Genomic DNA, 13,554 nt, shown 5'->3' with positions numbered 1-13,554 from the left:
AAAACGTAAATTGAATTAAATTGAAAGCAAGAATAGAAATTTAAGAAAGCTTAAATTGAATTGAAAACAAAATAGGACTTGCATTTAAAATAAAACTAAAATAGAACTTAGCATAAACTTAAAATAACTTCAAGAAAGCTTAAAAAATGAAAAGTAAAGAACAAGAAAACTTAAAGAAACTAATTACTTTAGGTTGGGCTATCACTCTAAACACTACTTCCATTTTCTTCTAAACAAATGGTACCTATTTATAGAATAAGAATACAAAGAATCCTAAAGTTAGAAGGATAGGTAGGTGGTGGCTAGGGCTTTCTTTAAGAGAAGAATGATTTGTAATTACTTTTAAAACCTTGATAGCCTTCTTGAATAAGAACTCCAACTTGGATAAGGCGTTAGCACTTTTTAGCCTTTCTTGAATTGGCCTTTGTTCTTGCAATCAATTGGTCTTATATTAGTTTCTTAACTCTTGGACTTATGTTTCTAGTTGAAAAGTTCTTAGATAAAAGAAAAGTAAAGTTCTAAGTTGTGTTCTCCGCATGTGTTGCCCTTTTTTTATAATACTATTCTATTTTCATGCAAATCCTACCTTTGGTAGGAATACCCATTCAAACTAGGATTTCCTAGTCAACGTAGGAAAACCAACTCCAAGTAGGATAACCAAGTGCTCTTCTTGAAATCAATTGGTCTTATATCAGTTTTTTAACTCTTGGACTTATGTTTCTAGTTGAAGAGTTCTTAAAGAAAAGAAAAGTAAAGTTCTGAGTTATGTTCTCCTCATTTGTTGCCCCTTTTTTTTATAATACTCTTCTATTTTCATGCAAATCCTGCCCTTGGTAGGAATACCCATTCAAACTAGGATTTTCTAGTCAACTTAGGAAAACCAACTCTAAGTAGGATAACTAAGTGCTCTTCTTAGTAGGAATTCCAAGTAAAAGTAGGATTTCATAATCAAAGTGGGAAATCCTTCTTAAGATAGGAAAACCAAGAGTTATTTGGACATTTCTAAGTATGGACAGAACTTCCATGTCATCATGCCACATAAGCCTCCAAATCATCTCTCTTGTCTAGTGAAAAAAGACTTGCTGTCATGTCATCCATTAGTAATCCTATGCATGCACATTTATATAAGCTATTATGGACTTGCATTTAACTTGAAATTACACGTATATCCCTAATCATAGCCAAACATCCTTTACACAATTCTTGAATGAATTTTTTGAAATTTTCAACAAGACTCATCAATAACTCCATTAGATTTGGTAAAGCAAATATTATAGAGATTCATCAATCTAACTTCAAGATTTTCAAGTATCAACAAGAGCATATTAAGAATAGACCAAGATTACTCCAAATGTACAAGAATCATGCATGATTGATCAAGAAACTCCAAGATTCTTAAAGGTTCAACAAGATTTAATATTTTCTTTAGTATTTTCTTCAAAGCATCAAATTAAGCACATTAAGAGTAAAAAGAAGATTATTTTACCAAAAACAAAGCAATTTCTTTAGTATTTTCTACAAAGCATAAAATTAGGCACATTAGGAGTAAAAAAAAGGTTATTCTACCAAAAACAAAGCAAAAGTAACTCATTTAAGCACTGAAACAAGTCTAAATAACTCTATTTCATAGAGATATCAAACCTCAAAACTTGAAGCTTTTGCTTGTCTTCAAACAAAATAAAACTACACTAGATCCAAAAAAAAAAAAAAATGCTAGAGATCATATAAACTCCCATAGTCAAATTCTCATAAACCCTCAAAAATTACATGATGAAGATAACTAATAAAAAATCTTAAATGTAGATTAAACAGAAGACTCTTTCAATAATAAGCTCTTTTTCAATTGCAAATTTCCATCTATCTCATATTAACGCAAGATATACAATTAAAGTCATACAAACATGAAATTAACACATCATCTTAAAGCATGAACAAATTTCATATGTTTATTTTCAACTTCTCTTTCCACTAATGTAGCCACACTTAACTAAAGATTAGTAGATCTTTATTAAGCTTGTAATGTAAAACTAGGGTTAAGGTAAGATAAAGGAAAATTTAGGTTCACAACCCTTACACATGCATTACTTATGATCTTTTTATTTGATGAAAAATCTTTCAAAAGATTTTTACACCCTTAAACTTAGATTTTTCTTTCTTTTATTTCAAATAGAAACTTTTTCATATATACCTTGCTATTTTCAATCAGTATGCATTAAAAAACCAATCATTCTTTTCTTTTGTTTCAAGCTATTTTTTCAGCTTTTCTTTGTTTAAATAGAATTTGCACACTACTTTTTTTTTTTAATTTCAAACTATTTTTAAGCCTTTTCATAATTTGCACCCTTTTTCTTTCTTTTCCTCTTTTTTTCTTAACTCTACCCTTCCTTCTCGCTGTAACATAACTCTCATATTTTGATTAATTGATCCATATGCATATCAGGTAAGGTTGTTAGATAATAATCAAAGGGTGGCTAATTCATATAGGTTAAAAACAAAGAAAGGATATATAATAGGCTAAAAAAAGGGTAATTAAGGATAAACAATTTAAAGATTAGCTTGAAAGGCTCGAACGATCCAAAAATAGCCTTAATCATCTCCTTAGTTAAGCATAGTCTATGGTTTCATCTTAAAAGATGATCAAACAAATTGTAAAAAAAGAATATAACTTTAAAAGATCAATGCAATCCCATATCTACATAAGCTTGAACTAAACATGCATATATCTCAATGATCAAGACTAAATGCTCAAAATTTTGGATATATCACAATTAAAAAGAAACAAACTCAAAAACTCATTATGCTTTCACTACATTCATTTTTTTCTAAAAAGCTATATTCAGAGTCAATCAAAGTTTCTATAATTAGGTTATGAGAAAATAATTAAATGACACAATATACTGATTCTAAATATGACAATTTAACCTCAAAATAGAAAATCTAAAACAAATTTGGAACAAAATTTCTCACCTCCAACTTAAGTCACACATTATCCCCAATTTGTAAAAACTAATCAATAAAGCACTAAAGGATGAAGAATACTCTTTTAATTCACTAAGATTGAATTTGAACTTTGTAGAAACACCATATTGCTGTACATTTCCTTAAGATAACAAATTGTAGTTTAGCTTCCTTGTCTCAAGCTTTCTTAAGTTTCCCTTCCTTCCACTTTCTTTTATATAAAAACAAAACAAATCAAATCAAAGCATGCATGTTCCTAAAAAAAGAAAAACCAAAATTAAAGCTTACCAATAATTTAAAAGTAGAACTTGGGTTGCCTCTCAAATAGCACTTTAATTATAGTCTATAGCCAGATTACTTCCCATTGGGGTTAAGTGATTACCCCACACTTAATACCAACATCCACCCACTTGATTCTCTTTCTTTTTACCTCTTTCCAATCAGTAAAAACTAAATGGTGCTAGTGCTTTACAGTTGTTAATTTGTTCTCCATCTTTATAAATATTTTAAGTATATCACTACATGGGCTAAGATAGGTTAGCATTGGTTTTAGTACTAGTAAAAGATGTACCACATGGAAAGTATAGGTTGGACTTTAAAAATAAAGGTTTCTTCATGGGTGATATTTTCAAAGTGTGTGCAATGCATGATGTGTCATCATCCTTTTCACTAGGCTTAACAAAGGGTATTTCTATAGGTTCAAGCAAGTTTTCAAGTAGAAAATCGTCATCAACATGCTTATCTATCCTATTTAATTCCAATTAATGCATTTGATCTTCACAAGGCTAGGAAATTGGTAAGCGTGGATGGTAAGGCTCAAAAATTGGTTGACCAAGACTAATGCTAACCATTTCTTGAAATTCATCTCTTAATTGATCCATCATCCTTTAAAGTTATTATAAACCTAAATTGCCTAAAATTGCTACATAGCTCTAACCACACTTAGGATTAACATCTTCTTCTTACTATTTTCATCTTCATTTTCCTCTACCTATTATTCCCATAGTATTCCTCATCTTTTCATCAAGTGTTAGATTTGATATCTCTAGGTTAGGTTTCTTAAAGTTTTATGCTAAAGATATTTACTAATTGTCCAACCTGCACCTTAAGGTTCTTAATGGAGGCTTGGTTTTGAAAAATAGAGGTGGCCTGGTTTTGAAGGATTTGGTTTAACACCTTATTCAATGAAGGTTTCTTTTTTTGAAGTAGGGGAGAATATTGGGATAGTGGTAATTTATATTGTGTAGGATAAGAATATTATAGTGGTGGAAGGTATGGAGACTCAGTAGGATAAGTCAGGTTATACATAAGTGTTAAGCTAAAGGATTGCTGTTGACTATTTTATCCCATAAGTAATAAGGATAACCCTTTTAACCTTGATTATAGGTGATTGAAAAAAATGTGATTGTTGACTATAAAAACATCCACCCCTATTATAATCCTCACAATAAACATCATATTGGTTATAAAATGAATGTGGATAAAATTAGGATCATAGTTATCACTAATGGCATTAATCCTATTAGCTAGAATAGCTACTTCTGAAGCTAGAGCATTAAAGGCATCTAAGTTTAACCCATTAGTAGCTCACCTAGGCTCAAAGCAATTAGATGATCATTAGGCTTGAAATTTTCCAAATAAGGTGTAGCATATTCTTCATGGTTCACGGCCTCATATGAACAGAACCTTGACATAAAAGAAAATAAAAATAGATTAGTAAAAGACAATAAATTCTAAATTTTCAAAAAGGTGTGTTAATGTCAATATTAATTCCTCTTATTTAATCCCCAACAATAGTGCTAAAAAATTGATCGAGAATCTACAAGTGCACAAAATCGAAACAAGTAATATAGAATGAGTATAGTATCATTCCTATGGAGATTGAAATATATAAAAAAGAACTAAGTATTGAAATCGTTCACCTTTAATTATATCTAGAACAGAACTTTAAAAGCATAAATTTATTAAATTAAACTTAAATAGAGAAAATGCAAATTGAATTGAATTGAAAGCAACAATAAAAATTTTAAAAAGCTTAAATTGAATTGAAAACAAAACAAAACTTGAATTTAAAATAAAATTGAAATTGAAATTTGCATAAACTTAAAATAACTTAAAGAAAGCTTAAAAACATGAAAATTAAATAACAAGAAATCTTAAAAAAGCTAACTATTTCAGGTTGGGTTGTCACCTTAAACCTTACTTCCATGTTTCCCTAAATAAAGGATACATGTTTATAGAATAAGCATACAGAGAATCATAAAGTTAGAAGGATAGGTAGGTGGTGGTTAGGGTTTTTTTCAATAGAAAAGAATGCCTTGTAATTACTTTTAAACTTTTGGCAACTTTCTTGAATAAGAGCTCCAACTTGGACTAGACTTTAGCAATTATTAGCCATTCTTGAATTGGAATTGAATCTTGAAATCAATTGGTCTTATTTTAGTTTCTTAGCTCTTAGACTTATGCTTCCAATTGAAGAGTTCTTGGAAAAGAAAGAAGTATAATTTTGAGATATATTCTCTTCATCTACTGCACTCTTTTTCTAGTACTATTCTATCTTCATGCAAATCCTACCAATAATTTAAAAACGAAAATTTTCTAGTTAATTTAGAAAAAATAACTCTAAATAGGATAACCAAGTGCTCTTTTTAGTCAATGTAGAAATTTCAAGTCAAAGTGAGAAATCTTTCTTGAAATAGGAAAACTAAAGGTGATATGGACTTTTCGAAGTATGGACAAAACTTTCATGTCATCATACCACTTAAGTCTCAAAATCATCTCTCTTGGTCAATGAGAAAAAACTTACTGCCATGTCATCCATTAGTAATCCTATGTATACATGCCAACATAAGCTACTGTGGACTTGCATTTAACTTGAAAATTACACATTGCATGAATTTTATGAAATTTTCAACAAGATTCATCAATTCTAACTCCATTAGGTTTAGTAGAGCAAATATTGCAAAAACTACTCAACCCAACTTTAAAATTTCCAAGTATCAATAAGAGCACATCAAGAACAATATAAGATTATTCCAAATGATCATGAATCATCCAAGATTGATAAAAAAAACTCTAAGATTCTTCAAGATTCACCAAGATTCAATCTTTTCTTTGTGATTTCCTACAAAATAGCAAATTAAGCACATTAAGAGTAAAAAAAGAGTTATTTTACCAAAAAGTAAAACAAAAGTAACTCATTTAAGCACTAAAAAAAAGTTTAAATAACCCCATTTCATAGGTTATGGTATATCTACAACAATTCATTGAAAAATAAATCTTAATCAAGATCAGGAAAAATTATTGAAAATAACTAATAACAAAAACTTGAAATAAACTTTACTTCTTTGTTTAAATTTCTATAAATTGATTTTGTATGGGACTTGGAGGAAATGAGACCTTGAAAACTTTTGCTTCAAACTCCAAAATCTCAAGAACCCATTCATAAGCACACAATGGGCATGGGTTTGGTGGTTGTTCAAGTTGAAAAAAAAAAAAAAATCAAAGGAGTCATGGCTTCAGTGGAAGCTTGAGGAAAGGGAAAGCTTGTTGTGGCTAATGGTGATGGCTGGTTAGCTAGAATTGTAAGATGTAGGGATTGAGAGTTGAAAGAAAAAAAAACAGAAGTTTGAGTCATGAGAGAGGAGGGCATGTTGTTTTAAGTTCATGACAAATTTTTTTATGTGGTGGGGAGTTTGGTAGGGTTAAGTTTTGTTAGGGGTTGACCAATAAAAAATAGTTTAAAATTTTTAGGTAAATTTAAAGGGTTAAATTATCATTGATTAAAATTTAAAATTTTTTAGAATTCATTTTAATTTAGATTGATAAATTTGGATGGAATGGTTTGATGAAAATTTGGAAAAGACATGCTTTTATGATTGAGATAGAAAAAATTGTTAAATGATTCATATTAGTTTATATTAATTTTATTGTTTATTAATTTAATTTTACATTTTGAGTATATTTCAATGTAGTGAATAAAATTTTAAATTAATCTATTAGTTTATAATCTTATTAAATAAAAATTCTTGACATTTAATATAATTTCATGTTTTACTTTATTAATTATTATTATTACTATTATTATTAGATTGATTTGAATCTAATTATGTTAATTTTATGTATTTATTAAATTATACACCTTAATTATATATAAAAATAATTAAAATTATCCCTATATTCTTTCAAGCTCTGATTTAGGGAATGGCTATTCTATGTCTTAAAAAAAAATTGAATGGTATATTTGGGGATAGAAACATTGCTCTACAGGTGTTTGTTGTAAGTTGTCCATTGATGTTATGACAATTCATTCATGTCATAAAAAAATTATTGAAGGGTTAAAGAGGAAAAACAAAATTTGTGCAAAAAGTTAAATTTGTGGTTTTATAGTCTAACTTCTTTTCTAACATATTTTGCTACTTTTTTGCCTTGCATTATTTTTATATCAGGTTAGTTGTCTGTTGTTTTACCATTAATCAAAGATACATTTTTTTTCAATTTTTTCATAGGATGAGTGTTTGTTTTTCTTTTTGTTTTAGATGACTCTTTATTTATTTTTTATGGGGTTTTTTTTTTTTTGGTTATTTGGTTCTTGTGGTAAAGCTTGGTTTTTGCTATTTTTCATTTGTGTTTTTTCATGCATTGGCTTCTTGTGTGTATTATTGGAGTGCTTTTTTCTTTCCATGTGTTCATAGATGTTTTCTTGGCTATTACTTTTATGTTCAATTTTTTTTTCTATGTGTTTTTTAGTGAGTATTGAATGTTTGTTTTTGGGATGATATTAGGAAGATTTATTGTTTTTTGGAAGCTAAGTTTTTAGGATGTGGGTTGTTAATTTGTTTTTTAAAGTTGGTGTTTGGAAGGTTTTCTATAAAGGGTGTTGGTTTTTTTATATCCATGTGTTTTTTTTTTTTTTTTGTTTTCTCATGGTAATGAATATTTCATTTTGAGATTGCTTTTGAAAGATTTTCTATAGCTTGGTAGTTGAGCTTTTACAATACAGGTTGCCAATTTGCTTTTGGGAATGGTGGTTGAAGGGTTTTCAGTAAGAGTGTTACAACTTTATCTTTTTTCTTTTTGTCCACCTTGATATTATTGTTGTGTATGCATTTATGTTTATTTTTATTTCTAGTCATATTTTTTTGATTTTTTTTTCTTTTTTTTTTTTGTAATTTTGATTTCAAGTAAACTACTTATCTATGGTTTGCTAGACAATTCTTAGTAACAAACTTTTGTAGTTTGGGTTTCAAGCAAGTAATTCATTTATAGTTTGCTGGAAGATTTTTGGTTAGAAAATTGTTATTCCTTTTATGTTGAACTGAAGAATGCTTGGTCAGTAAATTATAGCTGAGGTTTTATATTTTTTATTTTATTTATGCTTTTATTTGCATATATTCATTTTTTTTATTTTAACTCTTTGTTTAAGTCTTCCAATTAGTTTTTTTCTTGTATAAGTTATATTTTCTTATTGCTTTATGTTTTAAGTGATTCAATAAGGATTTGATTTTTTTTTTTGTTTTAAAGTATTGCAATTTCCCTTTATGGGTTGACGAAAGTAGACTTGCACATAGAATTAATGCTAATTCTAATTTTGTGTTTGTTGTCCATGTTGATTTTTTTTCTTTTTTATGTTTTGCGTCTTTTTTAGGAAGGAGTTGTAGTTTTAATTATCAACTAATTGTTTGTTTATTATTCACTAAAAAATCTTTACTAAAGATAAATAGTTGAGGTTTAACGCATTATATTTGCCTACTTTTGTTTTCTATTGTAGTTTTGATTCATTTATTCTTGGCTGAGGAATTGTTGTTGAAGGTATTCAAATTGAGTTTTCATACTTTATTTCTATAATGTTGTTTTTTCCTTATGAATGCTTGTTTATGTTTTTTTTACCAGTTATGTTTTGTTGGCATTTTTGTTTTCTTTGATGTGATTGGATAAAGTTGTAATATTATTGGTTTTTCACTTTAGAACTCTGCTATGATTGTTTAATTTGAGCTTTTATTTCCTTGTTTTACCTTTGTAACAATTCTAGATATTTTTGTTTTAAAGCTTGGTTTCACAAGTTGATAGGAAACAAAGATATTGCAATCTAGTAGAATTTCAATGTCTTACTTTTAATTGCTTTGATGGATACTATGTTAGATAGAATGTCAACATGTCATCAATTGAAATTTGATTGTTTATTGATATTAAGACATTATGGTGATTGTTTGATATCAATTGTTACATGATTTGTTTTATTTTTACTTTATAGATTTTTAAGGTAGGTTTTTTTTGTTAACTATTTATGTGAAGAGTTAACATTAAGTTAGATGGTGGATGATCAAAATTTGAGGCAAAAGAGACTTATAAGGTTAGCAAGAATGCTAGCTTTTCAATCTGATCTTTACAAAATTCCTATCTTTGTTGATGCTAGAAGTTAATGGGCTATGAATAGACTTAAGAGGTTAATTGTGCTTAAGTCGAATAGATTTCAACGATGAAAAGGTTTGTTTAATTTTCATATGGGGAACATTTTATTGGGTCAAGTTTTTAATCATTCTTCTCCTACTATAATTTTTATTGGTGATCTTGTGAGTAAAAGTGATGTTGTGTTTGGTTTTTTCATTTTTGAGTCTAATCCCCACAAAACTATTTTTGATATAGATTATATTAATACAAGTCATATAATATTGCATTTAATTGTCAGATCTGATGGTGAATTGAACACTATTTCATTTAAGTGTTCGAGAGCTTATAAAACTTTGAGTCTACCTATTGGTTGGCTATGTGGTTGTAATTTTTTTGTTAGCTCTAGTAGCCATACTACAAATGTAAATAATTTGACTAATGCTAGGAGTGTACTTTGGATGGTCAAAGTGCTAAAGCTATTACCAGTTTGTTCAAATCATTTGGTGGATTTCATCATTAATATTTTCTAACCATTAGTCTATTCTCTTTTTTTTTTTTGGCTTATGTGTTATCTGCTAATTCATTTTGCTAAGTAATTTTTTTTGCATTATATTAAAGTTTTGCTGGTTCATGGGATATTAGCAATGAACCAATGAATGACATAAATAGCCACCTATTTGAAAACACTAACCAAAGTCATTTAAGTGAGTGAATCGGATTTTCAACAATGTATTATCATAATAGCATAAAATGAATTGTTATTCAAACCAATAATATTGTTAAGTTTGTATGTTTTATTTCTTTAATAGGAAGATATCATGCATCTTATAGTTTTAGAAGTCCAAATTATATTTGCTTTTTTTGTGAAGGCATATATGTGGTATAAATAATGAGTTGACATATCTAAAAACACATTTCACCTTACATTCTCTCTTTATTATAAATAAGGTATGGTTAAATTACCTTTTTTTAGCCTATTTCTCCATTCTGAGATTATGGTTGGGGTGCTAAGATTTAGAGAGAAAATGAGAGGTTATAATTCGATGTTTCGGTTAGTTCAATATAGGTAAAATCAATGATTCTATTAATAATTCACAAGAACTATATGCTTTTAAAATTAGTGGACAGAATCACCATTGAATTAGTTCATTGTATCATGTTATGGTTCAAAAGTCAAGGTTTACTCACCTTTTTATATATGATATAGAGATGAGTTGTTGAATAAAATGTTAGCTTTGAGTCAAAATGGTGAGAAAATTGATGTTGACAATGTAATTGTTGATAGTTTACTTAAAATGGTTAATGAAAATAATGAAATAGTTAAAACTTTTAGGATGGTCTAAGATAGATTTGTAAATTTAAATTATTTGCCAATGCAATTGAAGTTAGTAGGAGGTAGAAGTGAGTGCGTCTCGAATTATAATGCTCTTATAGCATTTGAAGTTGTTGGTTTGATTGTTGGAGACATAAAAGAATTTGATAGGTAGAAAGATATCGTGGTGGAGTATAAATTTAAAAGTTTAAAGCGTACTTTTAATTTTTATCCATTATTTATGGCAATACAATATCCATTGTTATTTACCTATGGAGAAAATTATTTTAGTCTTGCTATCCCTTATATAGTGTCTATTAACAAAAATAGTATTAAGCAAGAAATAGTAACCATACAAGAGTACTATGTTTATCTTATTCAATAATAGGCTGTGCAACAAAACACATTGTTGAAAGGTGGTAGGCTATTCCAGTAGTTTATTGTTGATGCATATTGCAATGTTGAAAAAATGATATTTCAATATATCAGACAAAATTAGAAATAATTGAGATTTAAAATATACAAAGGGATAAACGATGCAATGGAAAGATGAGATGAACAAGCAGATGTAGTTGGAAAATGTGTGGTTTTGCCAGCAACTTCCATAGGAAGTCCTCAATATTTATTTCAGAATTACTTAAATGCTATGGCTATTTGCAAGTACTTTGACTATCTCGATTTATTTATAACTTTTACATGTAACGCTAGATGGGATAAGATCCGAAATGCACTAGCTTTAATTCTTCGACAAAGAGTTGAAGATGAATTGGATATTGTATCTAGAATTTTTAGAATCAAAGTTCGGCATTTAATTGATGCTTTAATGAAGAAAAATCATTTTGGGAGAATTATTGAATTAAATCAATAAAAATGTCATTGAATATCATTAAGGGACCTAGAAATTATGAATAATTAAGGATTATTAATACAGTTTTGTATCCAACTTTTCAACAAGCTTGCTAGATGCTTGGTCCTTTTGGGAGACGATAAAAAATGTGATGAAGTTTTGACCCAAGCATTGTAAAGGGCAACAAGTCATGAACTTAGGAAATTGTAAGCAACAAGTATATATTTTGTCATGTGGTTGATCTAAATGCATTTTGGGAATAAAATTGAAAATTGTTATCCAAAGATGTAGAACATATGTTGAAGTAAGCTTTTTCACTGGATCATTATGTGATTCCAGACTTTGAATTAAAAAATTATGTTCTGTGACATTAAAGCAAGTATATAAAGATCAAATGTGAGTTTATGAAGCAATTAAGTTATCCATTGATGGGAATGTAGGTAAGATATATTTTTCTATGGGTATAGGGGAACTGGGAAGACATTTGTGGAATATAATAATTTCTGGGGTAAGGTCAGTGAGCAAAATTGTTCTTACTATGGTTTTATCCAGCATAGCCTCTTGGCTTTTGCCTAGAGGTAGAATAGCTTATTAACAATTTAGAGTTTCTCTAGATTGACTGACTATTCAATATGTGAAATTAAGAAAGGTCAATAATTAGCATGACAATGTAGAATACATTTAGAGTTTCTCTAGATGTGACTGACTACTCAATATATGAAATTAAGAAAGGTACACAATTAGCATGATTAATGTAGAATACCAATTTTATTGTATGGGATGAAGTTACCATGATACATAACAACTATTTTTAAGCTTTGGATAAATCTTTGAGAAATGTCTAGAATGTTAACTCAACAAATGAAAATTAAAAGCCCTTCAAAGGATTAACTATGGTGTTAGGAGGAAATTTTACACAAACCTTACTTATGATTAAATTTGGAACATGGAATGATATAATCAATGCTACAATTAATAGATATTTTTTATAGCAACATTGTAAGAACTTCAGACTTGAAAAGAATATAAGGTTGCTTATGAATGATTTGAATGAACAATCTAGAACTGAACTTGAAGTTTTTGCAAAATGATTGTTAGACATTGGTGATGGTAAGATTGAAATAGTTTCATATGGAGACAAAGATGAACCATCTTAGATTACAATATCAAATGACTAATTGGTTCCTGGAAGCGACAATCCTATTAAAGTTATTTCTACAACTATTTATACCAACTTTCAGACTAATTTTGGTGATCCGTCTTACTTAAGTCAAAGAGCTTTTGTCACTTCATAAAATGAAATAATTGATTTGATCAATGCACACATGCTTACTTTAGTTCCAGATTTTGATACAATTTCAAAAGCTTTAAATTCTATGTCAGATGTTGATTTGTTTTATCCTTTGAATTCCTCAATTCACTGACATTTCCAAGCATTTCGAATCATAAACTTAATTTGAAAATAGACTATGTTATTATGCTTCTTGGAAACATGAATCAAACTTCTAGATTATGCAATGGTACAAGGCTTTTGGTTACATAGTTAGTTAGTAATGTCATAGAAGCTAAAATTGTAAAAAATGCTCATGCTATTGAAAAAGGTTTTTATACCTAAGATTGTTATGATAGTTAAGGATCAAAACTGTCTTTTGTCTTTAATAGAAAATAGTTCCTTATTAGATTGTGTGATATTATGACAATAAATAAAAGTTGTAGAGTAATTGGACTATTTTTGCTGGTGCAAAGGTTATTCAAGCAATAATAAAGACTGAAAGTCTAAATATGGTTCCCACAAGGATTAGCTAAAGAGATTCTTAGTCTAACTACTTATTATCCTGACACTCCCTCTAGAGTTGGCTCAATCAAAAAGTTGGCACAAGACTAGGCTAACTAGAAAAGTAGAATAGAACAATGAACAAAATGTAATTCTTGCAAAAAGTAAACTTGTAATGCGTAAAATAAGCAAAGTAGAAAAATCAACAAGAATAGTAACTAAAATAGATTGAATGGAACTCAACATTATTTAAATGTAATCCTAAACTAAAGA

Source organism: Durio zibethinus, chromosome 26, assembly GCF_047325235.1.
Source record: "Durio zibethinus cultivar Kanyao isolate XHJ-2024 chromosome 26, ASM4732523v1, whole genome shotgun sequence".
Classification (NCBI taxonomy): domain Eukaryota; kingdom Viridiplantae; phylum Streptophyta; class Magnoliopsida; order Malvales; family Malvaceae; genus Durio; species Durio zibethinus.
This window is presented reverse-complemented; position numbering follows the sequence as displayed.